The sequence below is a fragment of the Marmota monax genome, unplaced genomic scaffold (assembly GCF_021218885.2).
Source record: "Marmota monax isolate L192 unplaced genomic scaffold, Marmota_monax_Labrador192_F-V1.1 WCK01_AAM20220418_F8-fsc00038, whole genome shotgun sequence".
In the NCBI taxonomy this organism is placed as follows: Eukaryota; Metazoa; Chordata; class Mammalia; order Rodentia; family Sciuridae; genus Marmota; species Marmota monax.
Genome location: NW_026692498.1, coordinates 7,990,735 through 8,006,093, shown reverse-complemented (window position 1 = coordinate 8,006,093; position 15,359 = coordinate 7,990,735). Strand labels below are relative to the sequence as shown.

Genomic DNA, 15,359 nt, shown 5'->3' with positions numbered 1-15,359 from the left:
TTGGAGTTAAGAAGGGAAGGCCATGGGGCAGCCACCCCAGGGCCCCACTCTCCTCTCAGGGGTGGGAGTGGGGGCCGAGGGCTCTGGGGGTCCCTGCTGTACTCCCCCTCAGGGCTGATAATGACACTGTCCTCAGGGGAAGAAAAGGACACTCGGCCTTTTGCAAAGCTCTGCTGCGGAGCTCGCCTGGCCTGTGTGAGGCCCTGGGTTCCATCCCCAGCAGACAGGGGCCACACACACACACACACCCCGGGAAGGGGCGGAGAGCTGGGCTGGGGAGGCTCAGAAGCAGAGGAAGAGAAGGACGAGCTGGTTAGTTGCCAGAGATGTTTTGAAATTCCCGCAAAATGCAGCCTTTTGGAAGGAAACTTCCCCTTTGGTGACATGATGGAAACGAACCACAGAAGATCTGAAGCATTTAAAGAACTTCCCCAGGTTTGAATTAGACCAGGCCTCATTCAAATCAGCACCCCGTCCCACGAAATTCGGATCCCTCCACCCCCACTGCAGACGGAAAGGAACAGGAATCACCCACTCAAGATGGCACCCGGCCCGCCCTCTGGTTGGTGGGCTCGGGTCACATGACCCCAAGGAGACCCTTGAAGGTTGACACCATCTTTTGTGAGGCTCCCAAAGGGCACTCGGAGGTTGGCTGGGCTCTTGTGGTAGGGAAGGAACAGGAGCCGGCCCAACATGGGAGGCCAGTGCTGCACGGGCCCACATAGGCCCCACAGTAAATTCCTGAAAAGGCTCAGGGAAAGGAAGATTTGAAATGTTGCAAGTTTTGCTCCTTCCTTCTCCATAACTCTAGAACTTTCTATTGCCCAAGGGTTTCCTTCTGCAGGTTTTAACAATGTTTTGCAATGTAGAATTGAAAAACCAGTTTAAAAATACCTTTTAAAGAAAAAAAAATTGAAAGTCTGTAGAAAGCAAAAAGAGTTTGTGTCCATCTCATCATCTGCCTGACACTGCAGTGCAGACTCCGTGACGTCATCTCCCTACACTCCTACCACATCACCCCCTCCCACCGGTCTCCTTGCTGTTTGTTGGCCACACTCCCACCTCAGGACCTTTGCACTGGCTTCTCTGTCCTTGGAAAGCATTTTTGTAGACGCGGGCGGCTTACTCCTTTTCCTCCCGGTCTTCACTCACACACGACCTTCTTGATGAGCAAGAGTAACTCTCCTGCTTACAATGGCACCAGTCCCCCCTGGGCTTACCTATTTTGTCTTTGTTCTGTAGCATTCCCTCCTTTCTAACTTACGGGGCAATTGCTTCTTTATTACATTTATTGCTTCTTGCCCGCCCCCCTCGGGAGGCTGTAAGTCCCACTAGCGACCTTCAGTGGGTGCTCCTGGTCTAGAACAGTGCCCGTCACAGAGCAGATGTTCAGTACATTTTTGCTCAATGAATTAAATGAACAAAGAGTGGCTAATAGTGGCTACTATTTATTGAGGACTTAATTTGTGTCAAGCGCCGTTCTAAGTACATTCTCCCAACAACCCTTAAGGAAATTTTTTTTTAATATTTATTTTTCAGTTGTGTAGTTGGACACAATACCTTCATTTTATTTACTTGTATGTGGTGCCGAGGATCAGACCCAGGGCCTCGCATGTGCTAGGCGAGTGCTCTACCGCTGAGCCACAACCCGGGCCCCTAAGGAAAGTTTAAATAAACCCCTTTTACAAATGAAGAACCCTGGGCACAGAGAGGCTAAGCAACTTACCTAAGACCATTCAGTAAGGTGAATGTCAGTGCCAGGGTTTGAACCCAAGCAGAGTGCCGCCAGAGCCCACGGTATCAACCATGATGCCGTGTTTGCCTCTCGTGAGATGTAAAGAGGGGGGACCTTACAAGGTGGGCCGGGCTCTGCCCTCAAGAGTGGATCAATGCACCCACAGGACTGACGGATTAACGAGTTAACGGGTTATCTCAAAATAACTATTTAAGAAGCCACTCTGGCTGGGTCTCACGCGCACCCTGTCTCTGGCCGCGTGAGGCCCTGGGCACCTCTGGACTGCCAGCAAGACCGCTACCGCCAGATGCGGCCCCTCAGCGCGGGCCCAGAACCGCGCGGGCCCAGCCTCCAGGTTGTCATTCACAGCAGAAATGGGCCACGCGACCTTCCTCTGTGGAGGCCTCTCTTTACCCTGCAGGGTGGTGACAGGCGGGGTGCGGATGTGGGTGCCCTGCAGCTCAGGGGCTCCTGGACCTTCCCACCACCCTCGGCAGGGTCTCCAGAGAACAGAACCAGGGGTCAGACGACGGTGGATGAGATGGTGGGGCTTTATTAGGGGCCTTGGCTCACAAGGTCGTGGAGGCTGGGGAGTCCCCCGGTGAGCCTTTTGCAGGGGAACCAGGACAGCTCGGCCTCCCTCCCTGGTGTCTGATGGCGCTGCCCGGCTGGCTCTGCCTTCCCTGGAGCTGGCTCCTTGGTCCCCCGTCCCCGACCCATCTGTCCAGCTCTCTCTCCCGTCCCTGCCCTGGGCAGAGCTGGCTGTTGGCTCTCCCTGAGCTGGCTGTGCCATTCTGCCCCCCGCCACTCCAGTGCCATGTGGCCTGGTTGGCAGGACTGCGCTGTCCCCTGCGGGCACCAGCATCACCCTCGCGTCCTGGCACACAGCCCTCCTCCTGGAGGTACCCGTTTTCTCCTCTGTGTCTCCTGGGGGCTCTGTGAGTCCCTGACACATTCTGCCCTTTTTCCCCACCTGCTTTGTGTCCCTCCTCAAGGGCAGCGCCAGGCGAGTCCACCTCCCCACTCCCTGCAGCAGGGCTCAGCCGGCCAGGCGCAGGTCAGTGCCAGGGAGCCTCTCAGACCCCTCTGTGTGCTCAGAAAGGGACAGCAGTTTGTCACCTGGGGCCCGCACGGCTCTCCTTGGCCCCGGGACAGCTCCTTGGAGGCCCGCGTTGTTCTGTTTTTGGAGCGTTTCATCGAGGATATTCTGGAAACTTCAGCAAACATTCCCCAAAGTGTCCTTTCCCACTGAGTCCACAGGCCCCGCGGGGAGACTCCACTCACTCTGCCGTTTAGCGTTCAGGTTGGTTTTGGGGGAGTTACACACAAGGTGGAGCTGACTCAGCTCGGGGACACAGGCTCCTTCTCACCGCCATGGGGCCACCGCCACCGCCCAGCTCCAGAGCTCCCTCCAGCTTCCTGGTCTTCCCGGGAAACTGTCCCCGCTGAGCGCCCCGCCACCTGCCCCGCCCCACAGCAGGCTCTCCTCTGCCTCCTGAGTGACCCCTCCAGGGGCGAGTCCGTGGCGTCGTGGAGAGGCTGTTGCCCGGAGAGCCAGGGCACTTAGGGGAGCCACCTGTCCCTTGGTGTCTGAGTCTGGCTGCTTCTCCGAGCTCGGAGTCTCGGGGTTCACCTCGGTGGAAGGCTGAGGGCACCCCGTGTCCAGCTGTCTCCTTTCTTGCGGGGCTTGGGGGACAGGCTGGCCCGGGCCTGGTGGGCGCCCCAGGGCTGCGCTCCGTCCTCCCCAGCCGCCACCTGGGGCCCCCTCTGACCTGACCCCCACTGCCAGCCCAGCCACCGTCCCCATCGCTCCGGCCCTTTCCCCTCAGGGCCAGCGAGGGGTCACTAGGGCCCGTCCCAGAGCTCACGGCCTTCACCCCCCCCCGCCCCGCACCCCAGCCCCCCACCCCGGACCCCGCTCTTGCTCCACCTCCCCGAGGCCCCGCGTGGGCAGGGCCGGGGGCACCCAGACTTTCTTGGTGGCCACGGTTCTCAGCTGCGGGCCACGCTGTTCCTGAATGAACCAAACTCAGGTTCGTTTCCACGCGACCCCACCCGGGCGCCGCCCCTTCACCCTCCACAGGCCCCTGCTGCCCCCGACCTAGGCAGCCGGCAGTTAGGGTCCTCCCAGAGCTCCAGGTGCCCTCCACCTGCCACCCCTCCTCCCGAGGGGTTTGCTCTCCACCTCAAGGTCACCATCTCAGGACGGCGACTTCCGTCACCTACGGATTTCCTAGTAAACCCACGTGGCATTGCCGGGTACGTTTTCAACTTTTATAGAAAAGTCATCATTCTATACACTGAGCTGCGTTCTTCCTTTTTAACATTTATTTTTTAGTTGTAGATGGACACGAGATACACAATATTGCTTTATTGTATTTATTTACATGTGGTGCTGGGGATCGGACCCAGTGCCTCACACATGCTAGGCCAGTGCTCTTCCTCGGAGCCACAACCCCCTCCCTGAGCTGTGTTCTCTTTCCACTAACTTTATGTTTTTGCGATTTATCCATGTTGAAACGCGTAGCTCTTGTTTATTCATTTTACCTGGCTGCATAGTTCTCCGTGGTTTGACCACGGTAGGCATTATGCATCTATTCTGCCATGATGACATTCAGTTTCCAGTTGTTTTACTAATACAAAACAGAATGCGTTCGTGTGTGTGTGTGTGTGTGTGTGTCTATCCGAAGGAGACAGACAAAGGGAGGGGACTGAGGGACAATGATATGTACATCTATTTTACCAGACGTGGCCAAACTGCTCTCTAGGCTGAGCTACCGATTTGCATCCCACCAGTCGGTTACCAGGCTTCATCCTGAGGCAAAGGAGCTGATCCTCAATTCACTCCTAACCTGGACACCCTCTTGTTCCCTTGCTCAGGAACTGCGTCCTCTGACGGTGTCTTGCGTTCACAGGTAAGTGCTTTCCTGGGGATTCTTGCAACCCTGGGTAAAATGGTTCAGCCGGGGTGTTTCTGGAGGGGCCCCCTGTTTCTGTTGCAGGAGCCCAAGGGCCACACACTAGTCGGCAGAGGAGCCTGGCTGCCCATTGGGTGGCCCTGGCTTTGGAGAGTCTTCTCAGGACCTGGTGGGGTCCCCGCGGCTCCCTCCGATGTGTGTTCTGATCCCCTCCCCGTCCCCAGGAATGAGACCCTGCGGAGTCTCAGCCCTGCCTTCACTTTGACCGGCGGTTTTGGCCTCCAGCGGGTTCCAGGCAAGATCATTCCATCAATTCCCTGGCAGTCGGCTCAGCAGATTTATAGGCATCAAACCCCCCCCCCAAAAAAATTTGCTTAATAACATGCTTGCGGAGTGTTTTTGTGCCCGTGTGCTCCAACAATGCAAAGTGTTCCAGCAAAGAGGAGGCAAATTTCTTTGAAATTAGGCTATTCAAAGTGACTACTCGACTCAGGGCTTTTGATATTGCTTTAAGGAATCTGTTTTGCCCATAAAATCATGTCTGTGCTGTGCTCGCCATTCAGCTGACATTTATTCCAATTTTCGAATAGCAACTTCTTCCACTTTACCTTCTGTAATTCAAAAGAGGAATCCTTAAGTCTTTGGAAAATTGTTTTTTGTAATATTCTAAAGTGAAAATACTTGCAAATGTGTACTTTTTAGAACAAGCGTAAATTTTAAAATCGGGACTAAAGTAACCTTTTATGTGCGAACTTGCCTGCGCTGTAAATCACGGACTGTTTTTTTCCTCTCTATTATTTTAGCAGGTCTCAAGGGCCCTGTGTTTGCATGAGATTGGAATCGCTGGTGGGGGGCTGAGAGGGGCTCAAATAAAAGCCGTTCCCTGTGCTGTGTGTCCTGTGAGCACTTGTCTCTGTGGCGGCTGCTGCCCCAGACCTTGCCAGTCTGTGGGAAAATAATCTGGTAATACCCGTGATGGTTCTTGTCCCCACTCCTATTTGGGGTCTCAGGTCCCTGCTACGTTCTCTCGATCCTTCCCCCCAGTGTCTCTCCTGGGCTCATGCCCAAGTGGCCTCCACCTGGCACCTCTGAGCACCCTGATCTCAGCACCTGCCTCGGCCGGATGTGGTGCTCTCTCCCCTGGGCCAGCCCCTGGCTTCAGCCTGAGTATTCCAGGTGACAGGCCACGACCTCGAGCCCTCCAAGGGCAGCTCTTCACGGTCTCCCGCGGGGCCCTCATCATCCTCTGGACCTCCAGCCAGCGGCCTCCTTACCGTTGCCAGAATCTCACCATCTCAACTCCAGTCACTGTGCTTGGAAGACAAAGTTTCCTTGCAGCCAGAGACGCGCAGCCCCTCATCCAGTGTCTCCCTGGGTGTGGGGCATCTTGAGCCCTTCCCTGGAGCATCCCCTGACGCTGCCTGCTGTGGGGTGCAGCTGAGCACAGGACGGGGGGGTGGGACCATCAGAGGTCAGGAGGGGTGAGAACTCTGTGTCTTCAGACTCCTACGGCCTTGGTTCTCCAACCGGGGAAGGAGTGGGTGTCACGAGTTGACCCAAGGCACACCTCCAGCTCTTTAAGGTATTAGAGATAGGATTAAACCTTGCTCATCATTTATCAGCATTTAAAAATTGGATGCACCTCTGAGGCACCGCTCTTTTTGGTGACCTCATTTGGAATTCTCATCCATTCTCAGCCCTTCTTCTTTGCTCATAGCAGCGTTTGTGGCTATGAATTTTCCTACAAGTGTTTCTTTGGCTGCATCCCACACATTTTGATAGGTAGTATTTCACCACTATTCAGTTCTATGTACTTTAAATTTTTTTATATATATTTGTTTTTAGTTGTTCATTTTATTTCTTGTAGGTGGTGAGAAGAATCGAATCCAGTGCCTCACACATGCTAGGCAAGTGCTCTACCACTGAGCCATAACTCCAGCCTCTGTATGTACTTTTAAAGTTTTCAGCTGATTCATGGATGATTTAGGTAATGCATTCAAAAAGTTTCAAACTCAAAAAGCATAAACTGTCTACAAGGAAAACTATTCCTTCTGCCTCTGCCTAGTAGCCAGCCTCCCACAGACAACTAATATCATTCATTATAGTTTTCATATATAGTTTATGTGTACATATATTGAGAGAGAGAGAGAGAGAGAGAGAGAGAGAGAGAGAGAGAGAGAGAATATCTTAAATGTCTCCAAAGACTTATGCGTTAAGGGCTTAATTCCCCCAGGTTGGCGTTATTGGGAGGTAATGAAAAACTCCTTCTTCTTCTTTTTTTTTTTTTTTAAAGAGAGAGCAGGAGAGATAGAGAGAGAGATAATTTTAATATTTTAGTTTTCTGTGGACACAACATCTTTGTTTGTATGTGGTACTGAGGATTGAACCCGGGCTGCATGCATGCCAGGAGAGTGCACTACTGCTTGAGCCACATCCCCAGCCCGGTAATGAAAAACTTTAAGAGGTGAGACTTAGTGAGAGTTCTTCTGGTCAGTGGGAAGATGCCTTTGGAGGGGCTGAGGGGCACCGGGTTCTCCTTTTCCTCTCTTTTTCACATCCCAGGCATGAGGAGAACAGTGTGCTCTGACTCATGCTCCCACCTCTGATGTACTGCCTGCCTTGCCACAGGCTCAAAGCCACAGAGTCAAGTGTTCATGGATTGAAGTCTCCAAATATGTGTGCCAATGTATAAACCTTTCCTTCTTATAAGTTGATTATCTTGGGTATTTTGTTATAGTAACAGACACCTAACTAACACAGGTGTATAAACATATTGTGTGTGTATGCAAAGTAGGCAGATGTACCCCTCCTCCTTCCTAGGAAAATCCTGTTCCTTTGGTTGTGAAATGTGTTTTAGTTTGTTCTCAGTAGAGATCCTTCCACACCATTACATAAAGAGCTTCCTCGTTTGTTTTAAAAGCGGCAGCCCAAGGCCTTCCCCTGGGGCTGTGCCAGCCGGAACCCCCAGCAGCATGTTGGGATGGCCCCCGTTCTGCACAAAGCGTGTCTTATCAAATTTTGGTTCTTTGTTGATCTAATAGTGAATAATGATCCATTTTAGTTTTCACTGATATTTATCTCATTGCGAGTGAAGTTCAACCTCTTTTCACGTTTTGAAGTAATTTTATACAGATGTGGCTTCTGATCGCTGTTCTCCAATAGCAGGAGGAATGACCGCTTCTGGGTTGGGGCTGGGGAGAATCTAAGATGAGCTCGGAACATCCTGTAGGGTCGGAGGTGAGGCATCGCTGAAACCAAGACAAAACCAACCCACAACGAGGTCACAGGCCACAGGTCATAGGTCACTGGTCGCAGGAGCCAACGCCAACGCTCCCGATGGCCTGACTGGAGCAGCCCGAGCAGGAAGACAGTCTAGGATGGCCTAAGCCCAATCCCGGAAATGGGCCCACGGAAGTCCCCGGGTCGCAGGTAAACAATTGCATAAATAAGCAAGAGGAGGAGCCGAGACAGAAGATCCCAAATACACATGGAGGTCCTTCCCTCCAGAGGGAGGCTCAGTGCCCCCAAGCTCGGCTGGACTTAGTGACCCCTAGACACAGGGTGGGAGGGAAACAGCGACTGACACTCCAAACCTGGAGACAGCGCCTGTCACGGGTGGGAAGGTTGACGTCCCCGATGACCTCACGGTCCCTGACATGAGGAGGGGCTGTCACGCCCCTGGTTTTTCCCCAATCTTGGTCTAATTGTGAAAAATAATTAAATAATCCCAAACTGAGGGCATTCTGTGAATATCCGACAACTACTCTTCAGAGACGTCCAGCTCCTGCTGGGCACAGAGGCACACGCCTGTAACCCCTGTGACTCGGGAGGCTGAGGCAGGAGGATCACAAATTCGAGGCCAGTGTGGGCAACTTAGAAAGACCCTCTCTCAAAATACGAAATAACAAAGGGCTGGGGTGCAGCTCAGTGGTAAAGCACCACAAAATAATAATGACGATGATGATGGTGAAGGAGAGCCATCAAGACTGATGGACAAGGAAAGGTGGAGAAACCACGGCAGGCCGGAGGAGACTGAAGAGACGTGGACACTGTGGCACCCTGGACTGCATCCCAGAACAGACAGAGACACCGTGAGGGAAACTGGAAAAATAGGAACAGAGGGTTCAGTTAATAGTAAGGTACTCGGAGATTCCACAGAAAACTTGGAATGGAACCACCATTTGACCCAGTTACCCCTCTCCTCAGCATATACCCCCGAAGGACTTAAAATCAGCGTTTTTTATAGTGATGTGGCCACATCAATGTGGATAGCAGCTCAATTCACAATAACTAAGCTATGGAACCAACCTGGGTGTCCTTCAAGCGATGAATAGATAAAGAACATGTGGTACATATACACAATGGAATATTACTCAGCCATAAAGAAGAATGAATTATGGCATTTGCTAGTAAATGGATGGACTAGAGACTATCATGCTAAGTGAATTAAGCAATCCTAAAAAACCAAAGGCCAAAGGTTCTCTGATATGTGGATGCTGACTCACAATGAGCAGGGGGAGGGAAGAATAGAAGTTCACCGTATTAGACAAAGGGGAATGAAGGCTGGGGAGGGGGGATGGAAACAGGAAAGACAGTAGAATGAACTGGACATCACTTTCCTATGTTCACATGTGAACACAGGACCAGCGTAACCCCACATCATGTACTACCACAAAAATGGGAAGTTATACTCCAGGTTTGTGTGAAATGTCAATCATGTGAAACTAAAGAGAACAAATAAAAAAATTAAAAATAGTAAAGTACTAATGTTAATGTCTTAGTTTTGACAAATCAACTATAGCTAAGATCTTAGCATTAGTCATAAGTGGGAGAAGGATATCCAAGAGCTCTCTGTACCATCATTTCAACTTTTCTATAAATCTAAAATTATTCTAAAACAAAATTTTATTTTTAAATAGTTATTTGTATTTCTTTCATTATAAAATATTTTAATCATTCCCTTTGTCCATGTTTTCTTTAAAAATTTTTTTTAGTTGTACATGGACTCAATACCCTTATTTATTTATTTTTATGTGGTGCTGTGGATTGAACCCAGTACCTCACCTGTGCTAGGCAAGTGCGCTACCACTGAGCCCCAGCCCCAGCCCCTGTCCATGTTTTCTTGTTGGTCTGTTTCTTATTTATTTATAGAATCTCTTTACATATTGGGCTTTGACTATAATATGAATTACATATATTTCCCCAATGTGACTTTGTTTTTCCTTAAAGTTATCTTTCCCACCTGAACATTTTAAATTTATATATCAAATTTATTCACTTTTTGTTTGACTTTATATTACAACTGGAAAGGTCTCTCTCCCCTTCAATCTTATAAAATAATTCACTCATGGTTTACTCAGATACTCTTAAGTACTTTCTTTTCCTACATAGTCTATATGCTACAAATTATAAATTATAAATTCTTAGAAATTTATTAATTTATAAAGCTGAATCAGTTAAAGTACAATCAAGAAACAGAAGTCACCCAAGTTGTTTGAACTGACTTTAATATCAATAATGAGGGTCTGAGAGAGTAGCTCAGTGGGATAGCACTTGCCTAGCATGTGTGAGGCCCTGGGTTCAATCCCCATTACCACAATCTATCAATCAATATATGTGTAGACAGTTGTTAACTAGGTAACTCTAATTGCAAAATGAAAAATTTATGATATTAGAGGATCAGCAGCTGTGACCCTCAGGGTTGAGGGAACAAAGGGAAGAGGTAGAAATTACTAAATTTTAGTAACTTAGAGGAAGAGTTGCCTGGCCTTAGGACTTGAGAAGGGAATACATTCTGCAATTAATCTTCTGTCACAGCAGCTCGGCCTTTAATAATACGGTGTCAGTCTTCCATTTCACCAATTCTCTTCTCGACTCTGTCTAGTATGTTCATCGAACCTTTAACTTTAATAATATGTAACACTTTCATTTCTGGGAATTCTATCCGATTTTAAAAACTGCCTTCTTATCTTTGAAGTCTCATCTCTTGCTCACATTTTCAATTCCCTCTTTTAGTTCAGACATGTATTTAAGGTGTAGATGGAACAATACCTTTATTCTATTCTTATGTGGTTCTGAGGCTCGAACCCAGTCCACACATGTGCTAAGGGAGCACTCTATCCCTGAGCTACACCCCGCCCCTCTTGTGGTTCTATAAGCAGTGTAAATACGGTCGGTTTAAAGTGCTGTATTCATCAATTCCAGCAGCTGAAGTCGTTGGGTTTTGTTTTGGATCAGTGTGTCCTAGAAGCTGACCCCAGTGCAAGTTCGTTGGTGAGGGCTGATCATCTGGATCGTTTCTGGAAGCAATACCAGGGGAATGGAGAAGTTGAGACAGGACAGAAGAGGAACAGTCCGTGGTTGCATCCTGAGCAGCGGAACCCGTGATCTAAGGCTGCTCCCGTCCAGGGTAAGGAAGCGGGAGGCATCTTCTGGCCGACTCCCTTTCTCATTGGCTGGACCATGTTCCCGGGGTGTTCATGTCCAGCCCTTCCAGCCCCCTCCCTGTGAGCAGAGGCCACCAGCAGGCCCAGGGAGGGCCAGGTCAAGGAGGCCCTGGGGGCAGTGAGTTCAGGCACCACCCAGGCCCACTTCGGCCCAACCCTCCTGCTTCAAGGCAGTGGCCTGTCACAAGTCCTAAAAAATAACCTGCAACATGGTGAGGGGGACAAGCGCACTCTCTGCTGCCTTGGAGAGCCCCAGGGCCATAGCTGACACCCACCTCTCTGTCGTCTACCGGCCCTTCTAGATCCCCCTCACCTTGGCCAGCATTTCTGCTGAGGGTGGTGACCTTCCTGGTGGACCGACAGGCTGTCCATCCTGAGGCTCTGAGCCCTCGTGAGCCCATGGTTGATGCAAATGCCCGTTCAGCCATTCCCACACCCAGCGCCTATGGGCGCCACCCGAGTCCTTTGGTTTCCAAGTTCCTCTCTGCCCCTGCTATACCGCGGTGACCCTCCTCAGGGTGATCCGGGTCCATTGTCCCTGTTAGTACAGAGACTTCCTTATTTGCTTCTTCCAGCATAAGAACCCCAGAAAACCAGTGGAGCTGTTCACTGGATGCTCAGCGGTGCCCCAGGGGACTCCCCTTCCCCAACAGGAAGCGAGGCCTCTAATCCAAGAAGACTGTAAAGTTGGTTAGAAGCACAGGTTGATGAGTCGCTGGGAATTATTATAACAGGGTCCACCCCGGCCTTCATCTTTGGTTCCTGGAACACCACACCTATCCTGGCCTTTGGTCCAAAGCATAGACCATCTCTTGAAACTCTGAGTCCCAATACCTCGGGGCGTCTTCCCCAAAGTGGCACCTCAGGTGTCACTTTAAGAGTTCATCCCAACATTCCGCTGTATGTGGAGTTGATGGCGGGCCCTCTGGCCCTGTCCACTGTCCCACCTCAGGCCGCGGTGCTAGCTGAGGCGCATGTCAAGAGAAGCACACTAGTTGCTGCTCTATTAGTTCATTTTCTGTTGCTATAACAAACTATCAGAGACTGAGTACTTTATAAAGGAGAGAGGTTGGTTAGCTCACGGTTTGGGAGGCTGAAAATGCGTGACTGGACTGTCCCACCGGCTCGGGCTCTGGTGAGGGCGCCTTGGCTGGGTCACAGCGTGGTGGAGGAGCGGAAAGATGTGTGAATGGCCAAGTGCAAGGGGTGGTCTGCTTTGTAACCACCTGCTCTCATGAGTGCTAACCCACTCTGCAGGAGCAGCATTAATCCCGCCAAAAAGCCGCTCCCCTCAGCACCCACCCTCCTCCCTCGGGGCCCTGCCTCCCAAGGGTTCCACCCCCTCCACACGGAGGTCCCAGCTCCCCACACTCGAGTCTGAGGGACACTCACACCTTGTCCAAGTCGCCTCCTCCCTTCTCATGCTCCCCCATACGTCACCCCCCGACTTTTCCAGGCCACTTTTCTGCTCCTGCTTCTTTCCGGGTCCCTCACCATCCAGCCTGACCATCTACCCCTGCCAGGGTCTGTGCATGTCCCCCCTGAGCGGATGGCCAGCTTCGAGGCTGGAGCTGGCTGACTGGACCCAGGCCTCAGTGCTGTCCAGCGGCTGGAGGGCGGCAGCTGCCCCTTTTTATTTGCCCCGACTCATCCAGCCAACCCTGCCTGAGTGGCGCCCGGGGTTCCCCACCTGCTGTTGTCTGGCTGACAGTGGCTGAGGGGTGGCCGCGAGCCAGAGAGCTGTGGGGTCTGGGTCACCTGTCAGGCACGTTCCATTCTCATCAGTGGGAGGTTCCTGTGATGCCAAACCTCCCCCGTCGCATGGCCTCCTGTCCACCCCAAGGTCACGCTCAGCCTGTCTCAGCGCCCAGTGGCTCTCCATGAGCCGCTTTTCAAATGGCTGATGACTCTCTGCTGCAGGTGGGAGCCCGGCTGCGGAGCCCACGCTGTCCATCTCCTGCCCGGGATTTCCAAAGACTCCCCACGGTGGCCTTCTGTACCATGGTGGACCCACATCACTGGATGCAGATGGCACAGCCCAGGGGCAGAGTTACTGGGTCTGGCACCTGAACCCCCTGGAGAGGAGTCCTCACCGAGGCCCAACAGAAGTGGCACTGTCCCAGTATCCTGACAAACGGTTTGGAGCAGTGCTTCCTGGTGTCCTTCATGGGTCATCTCCAAAGTCCAAAGAGGCAGATCAAGCACTGTGCCTTTTCCTGGTGGCCGAAGACGCCGGATAAAGTGACTCATCTGTCTCGGAAGGACCCGCCCCTTTGAGGCTCCAAGAACCTCACTGAGGCGTCAGATGTCAGCCTTCGAAGGGCTCGTCTGCCACCCTCTGTACCGCAGGGAGGTCTTACAAGGGACCCGGGAGACGTCCCACTTCCTGCTCATCAGGTGTGATGAGCACAAAATCTTCAATGTCCTGTGTCAGTCTGCTGCTCTACGGAGTGTCCGTGATGAAGGTCCCTGCAAATGCAAACTGCTGTCTTATCTTAGGTAGCTGCAGATCACTTCTGATACGTCTTCCTCACGGGGCCTGCAAAGGGCATGCTCACCCAGTCTACAGCTTCATTCCAAATCCCAGAGGCTGTGTTGATCTGCTCCACTGCAGAGAGAATGCATGTCACGACGGCAGCTTGGGGCTACCATTGGGTCATGTTCACCGTGATCCATCCCCATCGGCTATGATTCGGGTGGTTTTGTGAGGGCCCCAGCGGTGCATCACACAGGGCTACGGGGGACCACCTTCCCTGCCTTCTGTAAGTGATCAAAGGGGACACTAGCTCTGACTGACAGCCCCTGTGCTGTTGCTCCTGGTTTTCCATCTCGTAAGTGTGTCCACCCTCAGTACTCACTCAAGGACAGAAGAAATGTCCCCAGGACGGTTCTCCAGGCTCACTGACTTCCTGTGGATGGATTTGGGCTGGACTTCACTTCTCTCTTGGATTCTGTGAACCCCCTTCTGACAGGGAGAGTCAGGAATTTGGGGTCTCCTGGTATGGGTGTCAGCTCTGACCCTGTTCCCAGCAGTCCTGAGAGTCCTGGCTATTCCCCTTCCTCTGCATCAGAGCTGTCTGATAAATGACCGTAAGGAAGGATCAAGACAATCCTGGACCAAAGGATCACGACTTTCAAGGTCCTTCAAATAAACCAAATAAACCTAATAAATGAGCCAAATAAACCTCTTTTCTTTATAAAGCTATCCAGTCTCAAGTATTGTGTTATAGTAACGGAAAGCTGACTAGTACATCTGGCACCACTCCCTCATTTGCTGTAGGCCATTGGCGCAGCCCTCAAGATGGTGGCCCAGCCATGTGTTAGGGACAGCTCAAGGTGCCCCTACCCTGGTGAGAAACCCTGGAGGGTGCTCCAGATCAGTTAACTCTCCCCCATCCAGCCAGTATTGTACTCTTCAACCTACCGTGGGGTGCAGTGCCGAGTGGTCTCGGTGCCGACTCCCCACTTTCCTGTGGGCTCCGGGCCTGGCTCCCCCTTCCCATCGCAGCTCTTGAAACCAAAGGGCATGGTTTCCACCTCTCTTCATGTCTGCTCAGATCCTTCCTCTTTCTGTTCCCTGAAATACTTTCACTTCCTTATAAGCCCAGCCGGACATTCAGAAGAAAGTTTCTGGATTCTATCTGCGTTTTGATTTATGTGTTTGCTTATTGGTTTTATTTTGCCACGCTGGGAGGGGACCCAGGGCCTCAGGACGCTGGGCAAACCCTCAGCGCCGCGCTCGCCCGGCCGCTGCGCCCCGTGGCTGTGCCCCGTGGCTTCTGTTGTAGCCGTGGTTGATTCCAGCCTTGATGCTGCACAGGGCAGAACTCCTCGGGGTTTTCTTTGTTTCTATCATAAAAAATAATTTGCAGTTGCAGAGCAAATAAAACGGTGGTTTATTCTAGCACATTTCAAACAAGTAAATGGCTTCTCTCCTCTCCCCACCCCTAGAGCCTTAGAGGGTTATTTTGTGACTTTGGAGTCGTATGTAAATACCTGTAGGGGTCATTGTTATGTGGGGTGAAAATCCACTGTGACTTGGGGGATCTACTGCGTCCTCCCACCAACACAGTCTGCTTTCCATTTGTGCCTTATCTTGATCTGTTGCTTCTGTGTATGGGTATTTTTGTGTTTTCCCCTTAGACTTTCTATGGTTCAATATTCGTGCACTCTATTGTGGGGCATGGTGTGAGGTAGGGATCTATCTTTCCTCTCCCACATGGCTAGTGAATAGTCCTGGTGCTGTTTTTAAAGACACAT

The 15,359-nt window shown here is 51.5% G+C and overlaps 2 long non-coding RNA genes across 2 annotated transcripts; one reads left to right on the top strand and one right to left on the bottom strand.

Annotated features, from left to right (window-relative positions):
* The first annotated feature begins 3,644 nt into the window (after positions 1-3,644).
* LOC124093133 (uncharacterized) lies at positions 3,645-14,304 on the top strand. The gene is made up of 3 exons (XR_006851857.2): positions 3,645-8,082; positions 10,891-11,062; positions 13,020-14,304. It is a non-coding gene; the product is annotated as an uncharacterized LOC124093133 (long non-coding RNA).
* On the bottom strand, positions 10,144-14,621 carry LOC131424199 (uncharacterized). The gene is made up of 2 exons (XR_009226863.1): positions 14,524-14,621; positions 10,144-13,707 (listed from the first exon to the last, which is right to left on the bottom strand). It is a non-coding gene; the product is annotated as an uncharacterized LOC131424199 (long non-coding RNA).
* Positions 14,622-15,359: the final 738 nt, after the last annotated feature.